We start from the raw sequence: 18,384 nt of genomic DNA on the forward strand, positions 1-18,384 counted from the left end.
CAACATTCGTCAAAGCCGTTTTACATAAAATATCACAAAATTACTAAAAATAGTATTACTAAAAATGTATTGTTTTTGGATAATGTAAGAGTAATTAGTATGTAATTCATTGACATTTTTTACCTTAAAAAACAAATATTTATTTGTAAATAAAAATACGGTGTATTATAATACCTTTGTTTTTGTTAAATTGTTTTCTGTTATTGTTTTTGTTTTTGTTTTTGTTTTTGTTTTTTTTTTTTTTTTTGTTTTGTTTTGTTTTGTTTTGTTTTGTTTTTGTTTTTTTAAGAGAGTTTCAACCTATGACGCTTACTCTTGATTATATCTCTTTATAATTAGATCAAAACACCAATCGGTTTCTAGTGTAGGCGGGGATGGAACACTAGATCTCTTATTCAACTATCAAAAACTTTACTACTTGAGCTAACTGGAATCCACCGATATATTATAAATTTAATAATACCCATCATTTTGGGAAAATATAAGACATTCATTTCTCCAAGGGCCAAAATGGGCATTTGGCCCCTTTCAAGTTACTTGTAAAATGTTACATGGAACTCGAGTTCCATGTAATTTTTTATTTTTTATTTTTTTTATTATTATTTTTTAAAGTTTTTTGCCTTTAACTTGATTTTCTAAAAATCGAGTTTTTCATTAAAACTCGATTTTTAGAAAATCAAGTTTAAAACAGGAGCATATAACAAAATAGTTTTAGAACAGGAGCATTTTGCTACTTGTTTTGGGCGAAAAGGGCAAATGCTCCCTATTTTGGCATTTCTCCAAGCGTGAAGTGAATGGCATCAAATTATGTAATAAAAACTGGAAAATTCATATCCATCAATATGTGATACTTTTATAATATGTAGATAAAGTGATTTTTTTCCAAATCAAGTAGGTCAAATCAGATTATGCTGTTGCTTGTTTTTGGTCGACAACGATCTGACCGAATTCAAGAACTCAGTCGGCTTTTGTTTTGCTTCAAATTCAAAAAAATCTCCACTCCTTTTTTCTTTTTTGGTTAAAAGGGAATTATATAAATAGCAACTAAGTTTAAAACTTTAAGCCGCAGGTCTGTTACAGCACATAATTTATTACAAAATAGACCAGAAAGGTCTTGCATCAAAGTTTAAGATAGCTTTTTTTTTCTTTTTTTCTTTTTTTTGAGGGGAGGCTAGATAGCTCCACATGCGGAGAGTCAACAATACCAAAATCATGTTTAAGGCAAACTGCTTTCCTAGCCTAAGCATTAGCAACCATTGATGCATAGTTAACATAAGACATCTCTGCTGGACAGCAGACATACTATTGATTTAGCATCAAGTTCAATAAAATAAACTTTTTGACTATATATAAGTTGGGAAATCTAGGCATAGGTGCATTGTTTAATTTTATGCCAAATTATTTATATCTATAGTTCTATACTACTATTTAAGGAGATTTTCATGTTTAGGTTGGACATTTTGTCAATTCAAAAATATCTCTACACTCCAAATTTAAGCAGAGACAAAACTGAAGGACAATCAAATAAAAATACATTTACAACTCCCAAGTACAACATTATCTACAAAATAAGACCACTCTCTCCTTGGTTTTCAAATTCAAAGAATTTATTATTTGGTCAACAATTTTGTTATTATTATTTTTTACAATTTCAAGCCAAAAAAAAAAATCCTAAATTTTTGGATTTTAGATACAAAGGAATTTAAGATCCAAACATGCAATTCATTGAGCGATAGGTATGTTCTTAAATTCTTGGTAGAAAATTTCATTAATAATGTAACATAATGAAACTTGAATTCTATCAGCTAAAACAATTTTTTTTTTTTTTGGCATTCTAATTGTAGGATTATGTCTTCTATGTTCAATGGGGACCCATGTAGTCAAGTACCAAACTAAAGAAAGAAGTTGTGGAATTTTGAAAAATTAAAAATAATGTTCAATGGAAGTAGGTAAGTCATTATTTTTTAGAATAACAAGAAGTGTATCAGTTTGCAAATGTGTAATATTAAACATGTAAACTTCAAATTGGAATGAATGAAAAATTATGACACTAAACTCAGAAAAAAAGAGTCTCTTCATATGCTCTTCGTGCGTGTGATGAGGCAAGTAAACTTTATTAATTATGCCAATTAAGTAAAGATAATTCAATTTACTGTCAGATGAGTACAACCATATCAGGAGAAATAAAGTGCAGCAACAAGAAAGTTATAACATAAGTGATATAGTGATATAAATACAAAAAGAAAACCTTGACCAAAAAAAAAAAAAAAAACCCTGCAGGTAGCTCACTACCAAACTGAATAATTCATTTTAGTAGAATGAAACTATACAATACAAGAATATAACCCGATCCTAATATTGCTACCTATAAACTACAGGAGGAATTATTGATTTGGCCACACGCAGCTCCAATCCAATTATACTTTTTTATCTGGTGAATCTATTGGCCAGATCGGGTTTGGGTCTGACTTGCACCCGACCCGATTGAATCAGGTGAATGGAAAATACACCAGCGGCCGACTGAACGTTCGGGTCGAGCCTGACAGAGTGAGTCATCGGTTAAGCGGGTTAGAGCCGATCGATTGTTTCGAGTCTCAAGCACAACAACAATTCAAAACACAGAACAATCTTCTTAAAAAAAAAAAAAAAAAAAAAAGCCTAAAAAATATTTTTTTTAAAAAAAAAATCAAAAAAATCTTCTCAAAATCCAAACCAAAAACCATAAATCTATGAGACTAAAACAAAATTAAAACCCAGAATGATCTTTAATAAGAAAAACCCAGAACAAAGAAATTAAAATCCAAACCAAAAACCCCAGATCTATGACTAAAACGAAAAAGAGAAGATTAAACCAACAGCACCACCACCAGTCCCTCCTTCACCACCAACCAACACATCCATCACAAGATCAGTAGAATTTTTTTTTTTTTTTTTTTTAAATAGAACCTTTTTTACTGACCCACCATCAAAATGCACAGATCAGAGTATCAAGAGGAGATTTCAAGTTGATCAAAGGAGGTTTGTGGAGTTTGAGACTCAACCAAGGACGGCAAGTGCAACGACAAAGGGGCAACGTTGGTAATAGGCTTGTGGAATTTGAATTAGCGCCAATGGACTGGGCAACGTCGGCAAGGAGGCTAGGGTTAAGAGTGGCGACAAGGCCCACCTTGGTGATAGCGGCAGCAAGGAGGCTAGGTTAGGGATTTAAGTGAGAGATCAAAGAAACTGAGAGAGAAATTTTTCTGAAACTCAAATGTAGAACAGACCCATCCATCATCGTGTTTTTTCTTTTTAAAAATTTTGGGTCGAGCGGCTTGGTTTACACAGGTTAGAAATCGAGGGACCCAAAACTGACTCGAAAAACCGAATTTTAAAATTAATTGACCCGCACCCAACCCGTATGGACATTCGGATTTGTCTGTGGGCCTTTGGGTCGGATCGGGTCGGACGACTGGGCCGGGTCAGATGGGTTGCTGGATAGCCCTAGTCTAGTGACAACAAGTTGACTGAGACTTAGCCCAATTTGACCTCCTACAAATCACTGTACCAAAAAAGTTGTAGCTGATGATAAGAGTGTAACTTTATTCCCTTAAAAGGTGGTAGCCCAATGCCAATAGCTTGACTATATATATTTAGGAGGGAGAGAGAGAAATTATATTTAATAAAAAAAATCAAAACAATTATACTATATTAAAACTTTCCCATGAATTGGACTACTGGTAAATATTAAGATTCTTCTTAGGGAAAAAAAATGTTAAGATTAAGATATATTACAAGAAAAGAATAACTACATTATTATATCTCTTATTGTGTAAGATATAGTAGTGTTACATTGAAATTTAGCAAACTCTATTGTTTGGTGCAATCAGTCGGCATGAAGGAGAGCATCATTGTTTCCATGTCAAACCCAATCAAGAAATTAGCTTGAGCAAAGTTGCCATATATACCACCACCATTAGAACCTTGCATTGCAAAGTAGTAAACCCCATCTTTAGGTGAAATGAAGGTATGCATAGGCTTTAACTGCACGTTCGCACCCTCAAAATGGACAATCAATATTGGTCCGTCAAGATTAGATTTAGTTCTATAACAAAGCTGTGTCCCCAAATCAGGGTCATCCCTAATGGGATTCATTGCAATTTGCTTTAGCACTTCCACTGCCAAATTGATCATATAAATCTTGTGGCACAATCGTTGGTGGTGTTCCTGAATCCAAAAACATGTTGCCCTTAGAAACCATACCTAAAGAGTTAAATGGCACGTCTCTCCGACACTAATTCCTCCTTATGTGACAAAATAGGGGTCTTATATTCTTTGGATACTAAAGGTGTTGAAACCACACCATCACCCACAACTTCACTGCCATTGCCAAAACTTATCTTGCTTTCAATACTAGGATCAGTACCATATGGCAACAAGCAATGGGAAACCTCTTGCTACCAAAGGTAGATCCTATTTGTGAAACAAAGGACACAGGCCCTCCTCCTAACGCAATGATTCCCATTTCTTGGTCATTGAAAACCCCGCTACTGTTTTGTCCACACCCAAGAGCAATGTCTAGGGAAACTGTTTGCCCTGAGTTAGATGTCATGGTGACTTTTTCTTGGGCTAAAACACCTCTGGTTATGGAAGAGTTTGCATATGCATAAGTGTTAAGTGCAAGTATTTTGAGAACAAGTGCCAGTGTTTATAAGACGACATTGTTCTCATTCACAATAAAAGTCACTATATGTGGAGGACTTTAGAGGATCGAACATGGGACTAATCTGATTGTAGCAGCCATCACATGGTACACATTGTGTCGACACAAGGTCACTACCTGTATCAGCAATGCCATAGATGTCTATCGGTGGAGTTCCAATTGAAACCTTCATGAGATGCTGACCTTTGCATGCTGTTACTCGTGATTGAAGGGCATTTGGATAGTACTTGTTTAGATGGCCGGTAAAAGTTTTGTTAGCATTGTAGAAGGGAGATTTGGGAAAATCCGGGCGGATTAGCTCAACGGTAAACCCACCATTGCTAGCAGCTGTAGCCAAAAGGCCTATAAAATAATTTGAGAGAATTGAGGCAACAAGGAAGCATGGATGAAACATAACAGTGCTTGCCATTGAATTTGAGGTTTTGGAAGAGAGTCACGCTATGGAAAGTTTTATATACACTTTCTCTATCCCCCAATTTCCATTTAATTTATCAATATTAGAATATATTATTATCTTTAAATTCTTAATTGACAAATACAGTATATTTTACCTAATAAATTTGACGATACCATAATATTTGGAAGATATAAGACATTCATTTCTCCAAGCATGAGTGGCATCAAATGGCCATTAAACATGACACTGCTTGCCATTGAATTTGAAGTTTTGGGAGAGTCATGATTGAAGGGCATTTGGATAGTACTTGTTTAGACGGCCGGTAAAAGTTTTGTTAGCATTGTAGAAGGGAGATTTGGGAGAATTCGGGCGGATTAGCTCAACGGTAAACCCACCATTGCTAGCAGCTGTAGCCAAAAGGCCTATAAAATAATTTGAGAGAATTGAGGCAACAAGGAAGCATGGATGAAACATAACAGTGCTTGCCATTGAATTTGAGGTTTTGGAAGAGAGTCACGCTATGGAAAGTTTTATATACACTTTCTCTATCCCCCAATTTCCATTTAATTTATCAATATTAGAATATATTGTCTGCGTTTGGATAGCTCGGTTAGTCACGGCACGGTTTCACTTCTGCGTTTTCTCCTTTTTTTTTTTTTTGGGCCGCACTTGTTGACTTTGGGGGCAAAATTTACTGTGCATACACTGTTCATGTACTGTTCACACAATATTTAATATTAAAAGTGGGCCCCACAACACTATTCACACATTTAAAAATTATTTTGCTACAGTGTTTTCAGCAACAATCAGTTTTTATCAACTTTTAGCAACAATAAGTGCTATCCAAACGGACTCATTATTATCTTTAAATTCTTAATTGACAAATACAGTATATTTTACCTAATAAATTTGATGATACCATAATATTTGGAAGATATAAGACATTCATTTCTCCAAGCATGAGTGGCATCAAATGGCCATTAAACATGACACTGCTTGCCATTGAATTTGAAGTTTTGGGAGAGAGTCACACGCGATGGAAAGTTTTATATACAGTTTCTCTATCCCCCAATTTCTGTATAATTATTTCAATATATATTATATAATATTATTATCTTTAAATTCTTAATTGACAAATACAGTGAGTTCCTAATAAGAACCCACACCTCATCAAGAGGTGGTTGACTATGACTCACAACATGGCTAGCCCATAAGAAAAAATTGTTAATAGTTCGAGCTCTAACTACAAATAAGCTAAAATCAATAGCTCATGTCTCTCGTTTGTATGCCTACTATAAGCTCATTGCGAAGTGAATTCTTAACTGTTTCATGGCTATTTTTCTTCATTAGAGTACAGAATTATCTAAATTCTTCGAAAGTTGGCCAAATAGATTAAAGTTAAAATCAATTGTCTACAGATGAAGTGTAATTCTAAATAGCAATTACCTATTTCCAGAATTTATACGAGACCGAATCAAGTTCATTTGAAGATTTAAACCCAAATTACAGAACTTGCAAACAAGAACCGTGGCAAAAAATCAGCCAACCAACTCAAAATATTAATCCAAAACATGTATTAGTAGTATTGCCAAGACAAGAATTTCTTCCAAATTTGACGTGTCAATGTGGAACAATTGACTAAACAATTTCTTCCAAACTTGGTGTAAAAGTTTCTGTTACAAATTGTGATGTGAAAGTTTTTTTTTTTTTTTTTTTTTTTTTTTTTTTTTTTTTTTTTTTTTTTTTTTTTTTTTTTTTTTTTTTTTTTTTTTTTTCGGTTCCGGAGTATTATACCTAATAAATTTGATGATACCATCATTTTTTGAAAATATAAGACAATCATTTCTCGAAGCGTGAACGACATCAAATCACCTACTAAAAATAAAAAAATTAAAATACTAAAATATATACCCACCAAGATTCGCTATTTTTATAATATAAAGACAGATTTTTTTTCCCTCTCCAATCAAGTAGGACTAGCGATGTTCACCAAACTGCATAAATAGCAAAGATTGCACCAAAACCACCCGCAAAATGGCATAACTATACCACATCACAAATAATAGTGCACTGCACTGCATGGTGTAGTGCAGTTTGCTGTTTTATAATAAGAAAACCGCACAAACTGTACCACACTGCACCGTTTATATATATTAATATATTTATTTTTTAATATTAAATATATTATTAATAGTTTAACAACCCTAGTTTTCAAAATAATAATAATAATAATAATAATCCTAGTAAGTGTTAATTAGGAAAGCCAACCCCAAATAAAGAAAATTTAGCTAAATTGTTTAAAACTTAGCCCAAAACTTTTTGGGCTGGGTAAAAAAAGACCAAAATTTGAAAAATATATCGATTTGAAACCATTCAAACTATATCTTATACACTACATTGCACACGTGACCGCAAAAATGAAGTGTAGTGCGGTTATGATTTTGGTTAAATCACACCATAAAATGCAGTGCTAAAAATAACCTAAAACCGCACCACACTGCAAACCCAGGACAATACAAATCCGGATTTAAAAAAGGAAAAAAAATAAAGAAAAAAAAGAAAAGAAAAAGGAACAGAGTTGACAAATCTCTTCCTATTATGATGTGGCTTGTTTTTGGTCAACAACTTTGACCGAATTTAATAACTTAGTCAACTTTTGTTTTGCTTCAAATTCAATCAACTTCACTGCCATTGCCAAAATTGATCTTGCTTGCAATATTGGGATCTGTACCAAATGGAAACAAGCATTAAGAAAACCCTCTCGCTACCAAGGTGGAACCTATTTGTGAAGTAATGGACACAGACCCTCCTCTCCTCTTATCTAATGATCATCTTTCTATTTCGATCATTATTTCCTTCATCTTAAATTGCTCTTTCCTTCCTTAACCTCAACAAAATAATTGCTTTGGGTTTGGTTTGATTTGATGGAGAGTGTGAGTGCTCTTGGTAACAATTTCATATTAGTTAGTAAATTTCCAAAGTTATAAATTGAATGAATGCAGATAAAATTTCCAATATTTTTTTTTTATTTGCGGTTTTGCGGGCGCAAGTATGTGTACAATCAAAGAAGTTTGAATTTTGATTGAATTTATAATATTTTTCTTTATAAGCTTTTGTTGTGTCCTTACAATTTAATTAATCAATATTCTAATATATATATATATATATATTTTAATTGGACTTCAATATACAAACACAATCAAGGCATGGCGGATCTCAGAAGATGAAAACTGGATTGGTTTTAAGAGCTACGAGATTGGTAAGTGATTTTCAAGAAGCCCAAGTGGTACAAAGTTAATGTGGATGGAACTATTTTCAGTGACCAAGGAGCAGCATGGATTGGAGTTATGGTTAGAGCCTAGAGGTGATCGCCACAGAGTGATGGCTGAGTAAAGTGAAAAGATCTATTCTCCTCTGGGACCTTTGCTAAAGCCATGGAGGCTGCAGTGTTGTTTGTCTGTGACATTGGTGTTCAGGAAATAATTCTTGAGTGTGATTCTATGCACCTGTGTACTGCATTTGCAAGGAAGAACTGTAGCCCTTTTGCTTGTGGCAAATGTTATAAATGGCATATATGATGTTATTACCATCCATCCAAATGTGAATGTGATTACATAAATAATTCTAGCAAAACAAAAAGTAATCCATGGTAAACTATATATATACACCAAGTTATTTATTTGCATCTACGAAATTTATTTGAGGTATCTTACCAAAATAAATAACGGTGAATATTGTATAAAATTCGCTAAAAATGTTTAATTTTTGGTTGACCTCATTATATTTTGTCGCATAGTTTTTAAGGTTTCATAATTTCATGTGTTATTATTTCAATATCTCTATATAGCAAGAGGATTTAGAAAATTAGTTATGGCTTCAAAAAATGTCAAAAATACCCCTATTTTGATTAGATAATCTTTATTCTAAAAAAAATAAAAAATAGGGTTAAAATTATAATTCAAAAAAATAAAAATAAAAATTACCAAATAAACTTTTTTTCCTAAAAATTAGCACACTCTTTATTTGAATGTATTTCAAGCATGTTTAATACATTTTTTCCCTAAAAAATAGCACACACTAAATTTAACAGTTTACTTATTTTCAAATTCTAAATTTTAGTTTCTTAAAAATCCATTCCTATGTTACCTCACTAACAATAAATAAATTCAAATTGTAAAATTACATTAAACTCAAGATAATAATTAAAAAGAAACCCTCATCGCATGAGTGGAGCACGTGTGATTAGGCTAGTATATTTTATTTGAATTTAAATTTCATTTTATATTTAAACCATTCACTAGAATATTTTTTTTTTTTTTTTGAGAGGACATCCATTAAAATCTTGATATATCATATTTTTCTTTAATGATAAAATATATATTTTAATATATAAATACAATTATAATAAATGTATAATGATAAAATATTTAGTTTCGAATATTCCCCTAAAAAAAAAAGTTCCACATATAATAATAGCCATTACTCATTAGTAACTATTATAAGTATCAAATTTTATATTTGTAAAATGTTGGAAACAAAGGAGAGATATTACCTAACTTTTCCTTGAAATTTACACAAAAATGATATTACCAAAAGAGGTGATAGGGATGAGGTGTGGATCAAGTCACTATCTTGAGATAAATTGTGCTGTCTATGGACTTATTTGATATAGTAAACAAATAATTACCAAAAGAGGTGACGGGGATGAGTTGTGGATCAAGTTACTATCTTGAGACAAATCGTGTTGTCTACAGACTTATTTGATGTAGTAAACAAATAATTTTTGCATGTTGTTTCCAGGATATAACAGCCCAGCCATCTTGGTAATTATCCTTGCGAGTTTACATTACTTGTAGGATATAAACTCTCTGCAACACGTTCTTTTTCTAGAAAATAGAGTAGAGAATAAAATATTTTGTTTAGATTAAGTAGAAGCAGGCAATGAGTGTTTAGAACAATAACAAAATTATTTTTGAACTTCTATAGCTTGATGAGCCAAAAAAAGGTGATTATGAAAACATTTAAATGGGTCATAAAGCTATTGAAATCAATAGACAAACAATAGCCCATAACGTGGCAAATCTTGATTACAAATCCATTTAGAAAGCTTCAGAATATACATTTGAAATATTGCCAACTATTTTGACTTTCCATTAAACCAAATAGTAAATACTTGTATATATGGTAACTTACTAGATAAACTTCACAAACCCACCCTAAGATTTGTGATAATACCAACTAGGTCCAAAACATTTTAAAACCCACCAATTTGGTCCTCAAAAGACAACTTTGTCTTTAATTTTATTTTCTCTTCTTTTCTCTTCTTTCTCTCCCCTTTGTCTCGTTCCTCTCCTCTTCTTTGATTTGAGTTTCTTTCTCACAACTCTCTCTCTCTAAATCCAAATAAGAAAATACTCATTTCAAAAACCCATTTTCTTTGTCTTCTTCAACGGCAAGCAAGGTTGTATTTGGAAGAGGAATTTCAAATTCTTCTTGACGAATCCAAAACTGCTGAGTCCAAATCAGAATCAATCGAATCAGAGGATTTCCATGGCTAATCTGATGATGTTGTTTTTAGTCTAAGCAAAATAGCGAAGAAAATGATCTTAGGTGGCTACGAATCCAAGTGTTGTTGAATGCTTATGCCAGTGACCAAGCTCATGAGTTTTGCCGGTTAGAGAGAGTTTCGAGAGAAGCGAAAGAGACAGAAGAGAAGAGAGAGAAAGAAGAGAGAATAAAAAGATAGGGACAAAGTTGTCTTTTGAGGACCAAATTTGTGGGTTTTAAAATGTTTTGGACCTAATTGGTATTATCACAAACCTCAAGGTAAGTTTGTGAAATTTATTTAAGTAATTTAGAAAATAGCTGTACACTTAAGTTTCTGAAAACTTTCCATCTAGTAACGTTACCATATTAAATATTCAAATAAGAATGTTTGATAGTAAAACATTTAGGGTAAATTGCAAATTACACCCTTAAAGTTTGAGTGTATTTGGATTTTACACTAAGAGGTGACGGGGATGAGTTGTGGATCAAGTTACTATCTTGAGACAAATCGTGTTGTCTACAGACTTATTTGATGTAGTAAACAAATAATTTTTGCATGTTGTTTCCAGGATATAACAGCCCAGCCATCTTGGTAATTATCCTTGCGAGTTTACATTACTTGTAGGATATAAACTCTCTGCAACACGTTCTTTTTCTAGAAAATAGAGTAGAGAATAAAATATTTTGTTTAGATTAAGTAGAAGCAGGCAATGAGTGTTTAGAACAATAACAAAATTATTTTTGAACTTCTATAGCTTTATGAGCCAAAAAAAGGTGATTATGAAAACATTTAAATGGGTCATAAAGCTATTGAAATCAATAGACAAACAATAGCCCATAACGTGGCAAATCTTGATTACAAATCCATTTAGAAAGCTTCAGAATATACATTTGAAATATTGCCAACTATTTTGACTTTCCATTAAACCAAATAGTAAATACTTGTATATATGGTAACTTACTAGATAAACTTCACAAACCTACCCTAAGATTTGTGATAATACCAACTAGGTCCAAAACATTTTAAAACCCACCAATTTGGTCCTCAAAAGACAACTTTGTCTTTAATTTTATTTTCTCTTCTTTTCTCTTCTTTCTCTCCCCTTTGTCTCGTTCCTCTCCTCTTCTTTGATCTGAGTTTCTTTCTCACAACTCTCTCTCTCTAAATCCAAATAAGAAAATACTCATTTCAAAAACCCATTTTCTTTGTCTTCTTCAACGGCAAGGAAGGTTGTATTTGGAAGAGGAATTTCAAATTCTTCTTGACGAATCCAAAACTGCTGAGTCCAAATCAGAATCAATCGAATCAGAGGATTTCCATGGCTAATCTGATGATGTTGTTTTTAGTCTAAGCAAAATAGCGAAGAAAATGATCTTAGGTGGCTACGAATCCAAGTGTTGCTGAATGCTTATGCCAGTGACCAAGCTCATGAGTTTTGCCGGTTAGAGAGAGTTTCGAGAGAAGCGAAAGAGACAGAAGAGAAGAGAGAGAAAGAAGAGAGAATAAAAAGATAGGGACAAAGTTGTCTTTTGAGGACCAAATTTGTGGGTTTTAAAATGTTTTGGACCTAATTGGTATTATCACAAACCTCAAGGTAAGTTTGTGAAATTTATTTAAGTAATTTAGAAAATAGCTGTACACTTAAGTTTCTGAAAACTTTCCATCTAGTAACGTTACCATATTAAATATTCAAATAAGAATGTTTGATAGTAAAACATTTAGGGTAAATTGCAAATTACACCCTTAAAGTTTGAGTGTATTTGGATTTTACACTTTAAAGTTTTAGAATTTGAATTTTACCCTTTGAAGTTTGGGATGTTTGGATTTTACATCCTAATGTTTTAGAATTTGGATTTTACCCCCTAAAGTTTGGGGGTATTTAGATAAGTTTCAAAATTTGAATTTTACCCCTTGAAGTTTGGGGTGTTTGGATTTTACATTATAATATTTGAGAATTTGGATTTTGCCCTCTAAAGTTTGGGAGTGTTTGGATTTTACATTCCTAAATTCTAAAATTTTAGGGTGTAAAATTCAAACACCCGCAAACTTTAGAGAGTAAAATCTAAATTCTGAAACGTTAGGGTGTAAAATCCAAACATCCCAAATTTCAGGGGGTAAAATTCAAATTCTAAAACTTTAGAGTGTAAAATCTAAACAGCCATAAAATTTAGAGGTGTAATTTGCAATTTACCTAAACATTTATAATGGAAAGTGTATATATATATATATATTGCAATAAAAATGAAATTGCTGGCAATGATGGTATTAAACAATTTTATTAATTTCATTCCGTTTTGGCCATTCTGGCTGGAATATCTCGTACCGGCATGCAATTCGATACGGTAATACCACTCGTTCCACCTTGGGTCAAATTCTGACCAGTTTTGGTAAGTTCTGGCCATTCCATCAAGTTTCGATCAATTTCGGCTGAGTTCAGACTAGGTGTTGTTGTTGTTATTATTATTATTTTGCGAATCTAATATTATTAATATATATTAATGTTTATTTATAATTTTATACTTTAAAAAAGAGGTATTATTATTAAGAAAAGTGTTATGTTTACAATATTTTCACAACACTTTCACACCAAATTATAGGTTGAAAGTTGTTATTAGTTTTAGTTTGAACCTACTACTAAAATTATTTTATTGCCCACCTATATCAACCTGTAATAACCTGTCACGTAGAATTTATTGCCAAAGTATTGTGGACATAGCATTTGTGAATTTTATTTAAGATCTATATATTAATTAAAATATTAATAACTTTTGTCCATGCAATAAGTGCTTCAACCTTCACATTTATTGTATTTTTTTACAATTATCCAAAATGTGAATTTTATTTGTAGAAAAATTATAATAATTTTTTTAATCCCACTTTATTTAATTTTTTCAGACAAATTAAATCAAATTCATTTTTTATATAATAGTAACACTTCTTTAGTTGATACTTTCATGTTATATGTGTGTGTGTGTGTGTTTGTGTGTGTGTGTGTGTGTGTTTTAGGAATGTCGAAACATTTTAAAACGGTACATCAAAATAGACCGGTACCGAAATATTCCATTCTAGTAGACAAATATAAACTAGGTCCGAAACATAATTAATAATATTGGTATTAAACATCACGTTAATGTTCAACAATTTTTCTAACAAAAACCATTGATCGCAGCTATTCAAATTCTAATTTATATTTGAATTTCAAATTTAGTAAAGAATGTGTTTGTCATTAAGGCATAAAATTGATTTTCTCAATTCACATAAATGAGTATTAAAATAAAATATAATATTTTTATAAAAATATCGAACATAAAAAAGAGACAATTATATACACACACACACACACATTAATTTAGAATTTCAATTAATCAAAATACCAAAGAAAATAAAAAGTTTGAAAATTATTGATAGGTAGAAATTATTGAAGTGAAGTTGAAGAGCTTGAATAGCTGATGACTTTGCTTGTGTGCCTAAGAAACTGACGATCCATCTCCAAGGTTGACGGGCACATTTGACGGTCATCAAGTGTGGAGTAGAAACAATCAGAAGGCATTGATGGATAGTAAGGCAGACGAAATGAAGCTAATGGGCTTAGCATGACTTGTTCTACATGCATAAGTATATAAGGAAATATCTTGCACCTCACACTTAACCCAAATCAGGAAGACTCCTACAAGGAAAGGATTCCGCAAGATGCGTGAAATAAAGAGTCTCTCTCCTACAAGGAAACATCTTCTTAATCAAGGCACGGATGTCAACCCTACACTACTATAAAAACTCCAAGATCCTCACAATTACGCATAATTTACCCTAACTCTGGCACTCTAAAGTTGTAAAAAAGTTCTTTGACTTAATATTCAAAGGGTCTTTGGTTGGTACCACACTGGTACTCTCCTAGGGCATTCTTTGTTATTGTTGTTGTGCAGGCCTTGTTTTGAGCACGTGAGTGTTGTGTGGCCTACTGACGATTTTCGGCATCATCAGTTGGCGCCGTCGTGGGAATCTGCGATCTGTAAGTTGTACTATCGCCTCCCAAACAAAGAGCTGTGTGGTGCTCACTCGCTCGATGGCAACCACCAACGACATTTAAGGAGACGAACCACGCACGATTGCCCTTGAGAGACAGGCTCAAACTCTCGCCGCCATCATGGAGCTCCTCACCAAAAAAAAAACCACGACCTGGAAGAACAATTGAGCCAAAAGAATGTAGACTTTAATACTCAGGAGGAAGACCAAGAAGGAACTAGTGCTAAAAGAAGGAACCAGGAAGGGCGAAAGGAAGCAACGCCCCAAGTAGGCCAGAATGGCAGGACACGAATCGACCATCTGTCACTTATACGGTTCCACCTCACATAGTTACTGAGATGCAGACGATGAAGGAACATATGGACTTTATGATGAACGCCCTTAGAGGATGGGTGTCTAGCAACCTCAATGACATGGTCCATCAAACTGATTCATCGTTCACAGCATTCGTCACTTCATTCCCCCTTCCACCAACGTTTCATATGCCGTAGGTGAAAAATTATGATGGATTCAAGGGCCCCTTAGACCACCTGGAGTCTTTCAAGACTCTGATGGACCTACAAGGGGTACGAAACGAGATCATATGCAGAGCCTTCCCCACCATGCTGAAAGATCCACAAGGATCTGGTTCAGCAGGCTAACGCCTAACTCCATTGGTACCTTCAAAGAGTTAAGAGCCTAGTTCGCTCCACACTTCATTAGAGGACATAGGTATAAGAAGTCTACTGCATGCTTGATGAACATTAAGTAGAAGGAGGACGAGGCGCTGAGATCCTACATCACTCGCTTTAACAAAGAGGCTCTCTCGATCGATGAAGCTGATGATAAGATACTCGTGGCTGCCTTCACGAATGGACTACGAAAGGGTAAGTTCTGTTTTCCCTATAAAAGAATGACCCAAAGACTATGTCAGATGTATTTTACAGGGCAACCAAGTACATGAACATGGAAGACGCACTGCTGGCCTGAGAAGAGAAGCCTAAGAAAAGGGAAAGACAAGAAGACGTACGGTCAGACAGGGGGTGAAAGATGGCTAGGACTGGAGAACGACGGGAGGATAGACGCTCGAAGCCTCCCTAAGGAAAGTTCATGAGCTTCACCCCTCTGACTACCCCGATCGACCAAGTCTTGATGTAGATTAAGTACGAAGGAGCCTTGACCTTTCCCGGCAAGCTGAAGGGAGATCCTAACAAGAGGTCTAGAGACAAGTACTACAGCTTCCATCGTGATCATGGCCATGACATAGCTAACTTTTATGACTTGAAACAACAAATTGAAGCCCTTATTAAGTAAGAAAAGCTACAGAGGTTCGACAACAAAGAGAGGGTAGACCTACATCAAAAGCAGGCTCTTAAACGGGAGAATGAGCGTCCTAGGCTACCTATAGGAGATATAAGAATGATTGTAAGGGGCACGACGGCTACTGGGTCATCCAAAAAGACCCGTAAGACTTACCTCAAGATGGTTCAAAACGTCTAGTTGATGGGTTCGGTACCAAAGATGGTGCGGATGGACAACCTCGTCATCGAATTCTCGGAAGAAGATGCCTGATGTCTTCACCACCCACATGACAATGCACTTGTCGTCAGCATACAAGTAGGAGATTACAACATGCACCGAGTTCTGGTCGATAATGGCAACTCGGCTGACATCCTTTACTACCAAACATTCCAACAGATAAGGATTGATAGAGAGTGACTGGTTCCGATGAATGCTTCGCTTGTTGGTTTTGGAGGAACAAGGATGTTCCCTCTTAGTGCAGTCACCTTATCCATGAGGGTGGGTGACTACCCCCAGCAGATCACTAAGGATGTAACATTCCTTGTGGTTGACTGCTCGTTCGCTTACAATGCCATCCTGGGACGACCTACTCTCAATTCATGGAAAGCTGTAATCTCGACCTACCACTTAATGATCAAGTTCCCTATAGATTATGGAGTAGGGGAGCTGCGTGGAAATCAGGTAGCTGCGCATGAGCATAGAAGACCACCTCTAGGCCATGAACATAGAAGAACACTGGACGATGACAAACCCGTCGAAAGGCTTGAAGAGGTACTTCTCAATGACTCCTAGAATGATTGGACAACAAGGATTGGTACCCTTGCCAGCCCGACAGTCCGCCAAGCATTGAAAGCTTTTCTTAAAGATAATTGGGATGTATTTGCTTAGAGTCATGAAGACATGTCGAGAATAGACCCTTTGGCATGGTGCACAGACTGAACGTGTTACCCTTCTTTCCACCCATCTGTCAGAAGAAGCGAGTATTTGCCCTAGAACGAGACCAAGCTATAGTGGAAGAAGTTCGCAAGCTGCAGGAGGTGAACTTCATTAGGTAGGTCTATTACCTCGACTGGCTGGCAAACGTGGTAATGGTAAAGAAAGCCAGCGGGAAATGGAGGATGTACGTAGACTTCACCGACCTAAACAAGGCATGCCCCAAAGATAGTTACCCCCTCTCGCGGGTCAATGTTCTAGTTGACCCTATGGTTCAACACCAATTATTAAGCTTCATGGATGCTTTTTTGGGTTACAACCAAATTAGAATGGATGAAGCAGATCAAAAGAATTAAAGTGTTTGAGTGTAATAAGATCTCGACACTTTCGCTCATCCAATGGGATTTCTGTTACTTGAGGAATAAAAGCTTCTTGCTCGTCTGTGATATGTGGACGAACACTAGCTGAAAGAAAACAAGAAAAGTAAACGATGTTAGAAATTCGAAATAAATAAACTGAAAGAAGCAGATGAGATTAACCTGAATCTTTGACATAAGTCCAATTGTTGTCAAAACCATGGGCATCGTCTCCCACTCTTCCTGACGACATACCCAGTTCGTCGCTTAGACAAAAAAGTACCTGCCTTTCCAATTCATATTGGAATCGGGCATATCGGATACCAGCCTTAACTCTTTCTTCCTTGCAGAGAAATGGTATATTTCCTGGGATGAGACAATGTATTGAGGACGATAGCACCAGAAGAACTCGTCAAGAGTTAGTTGATGGTTCCTTCCACTTAGATGACCCCACAAAATTTCAACTCCAATGAATATCCCCTAAGCGTTAAGGGCAATTTGGCTGACGGACAACCCCGAAAGTTGGCCAACTGATGGTGAAGTACCGTCAGAGGAAGTCTCAACCCTACTGTGAACATGGCATCGTACATGTCGACGTCTGCGGTCTTCCTTAAATAGCACTTCTCAAACTCCCCAGGGAGACAGATTGGGATGTTGTCCAAAATTTGGTAATGGTCACGCAGAGTATTGAAAACCTTGTTCGACATCGTTGATAAAAAGTCATTAATCGTCCATTTTTAGGGATAATGAAAGGAAGATCATATCCTGGGCCTCTTGAAGTACTCTCTAAGAACTCCTCATCATCGTCATTTTCATCCCCGTCACTCTCTCTCCCCCCTTCATCCTCATTATCCTTGTCTTTGCCCTCACTTACTACCGCATCTCCTTCTTCACCACTTTCCATTTCCTCGTCAAAAGATTGGGCTGACGTTTCTCTCTCTTATGACTAGGAGAAGCCCTTTTTGGGCTCATGACTTGATTGGAAGACCTCATTATAGCTCGCTCCCTTGCGGACTAACGATTGTTCACTCGTCGTCTCTCTAGACCTCTGACTAGCTACAAGCGACAAAGGTATTCTAAGAGCCTAAGTTGATGGCCTCTCTAATAAAAGCTTCGCAATCAACTAGGATAAAAAAAAAAAAAA

The 18,384-nt window shown here is 34.9% G+C and overlaps 1 pseudogene; it reads right to left on the reverse strand.

The window, feature by feature from the left end:
- Positions 1–3,828: 3,828 nt before the first annotated feature.
- On the reverse strand, positions 3,829–5,097 carry LOC111998540 (aspartic proteinase CDR1-like; annotated as a pseudogene).
- Positions 5,098–18,384: the final 13,287 nt, after the last annotated feature.

This window comes from Quercus suber, unplaced genomic scaffold, assembly GCF_002906115.3.
Source record: "Quercus suber isolate HL8 unplaced genomic scaffold, Cork oak 2.0 scaffold_312, whole genome shotgun sequence".
Lineage (NCBI taxonomy): Eukaryota > Viridiplantae > Streptophyta > Magnoliopsida > Fagales > Fagaceae > Quercus > Quercus suber.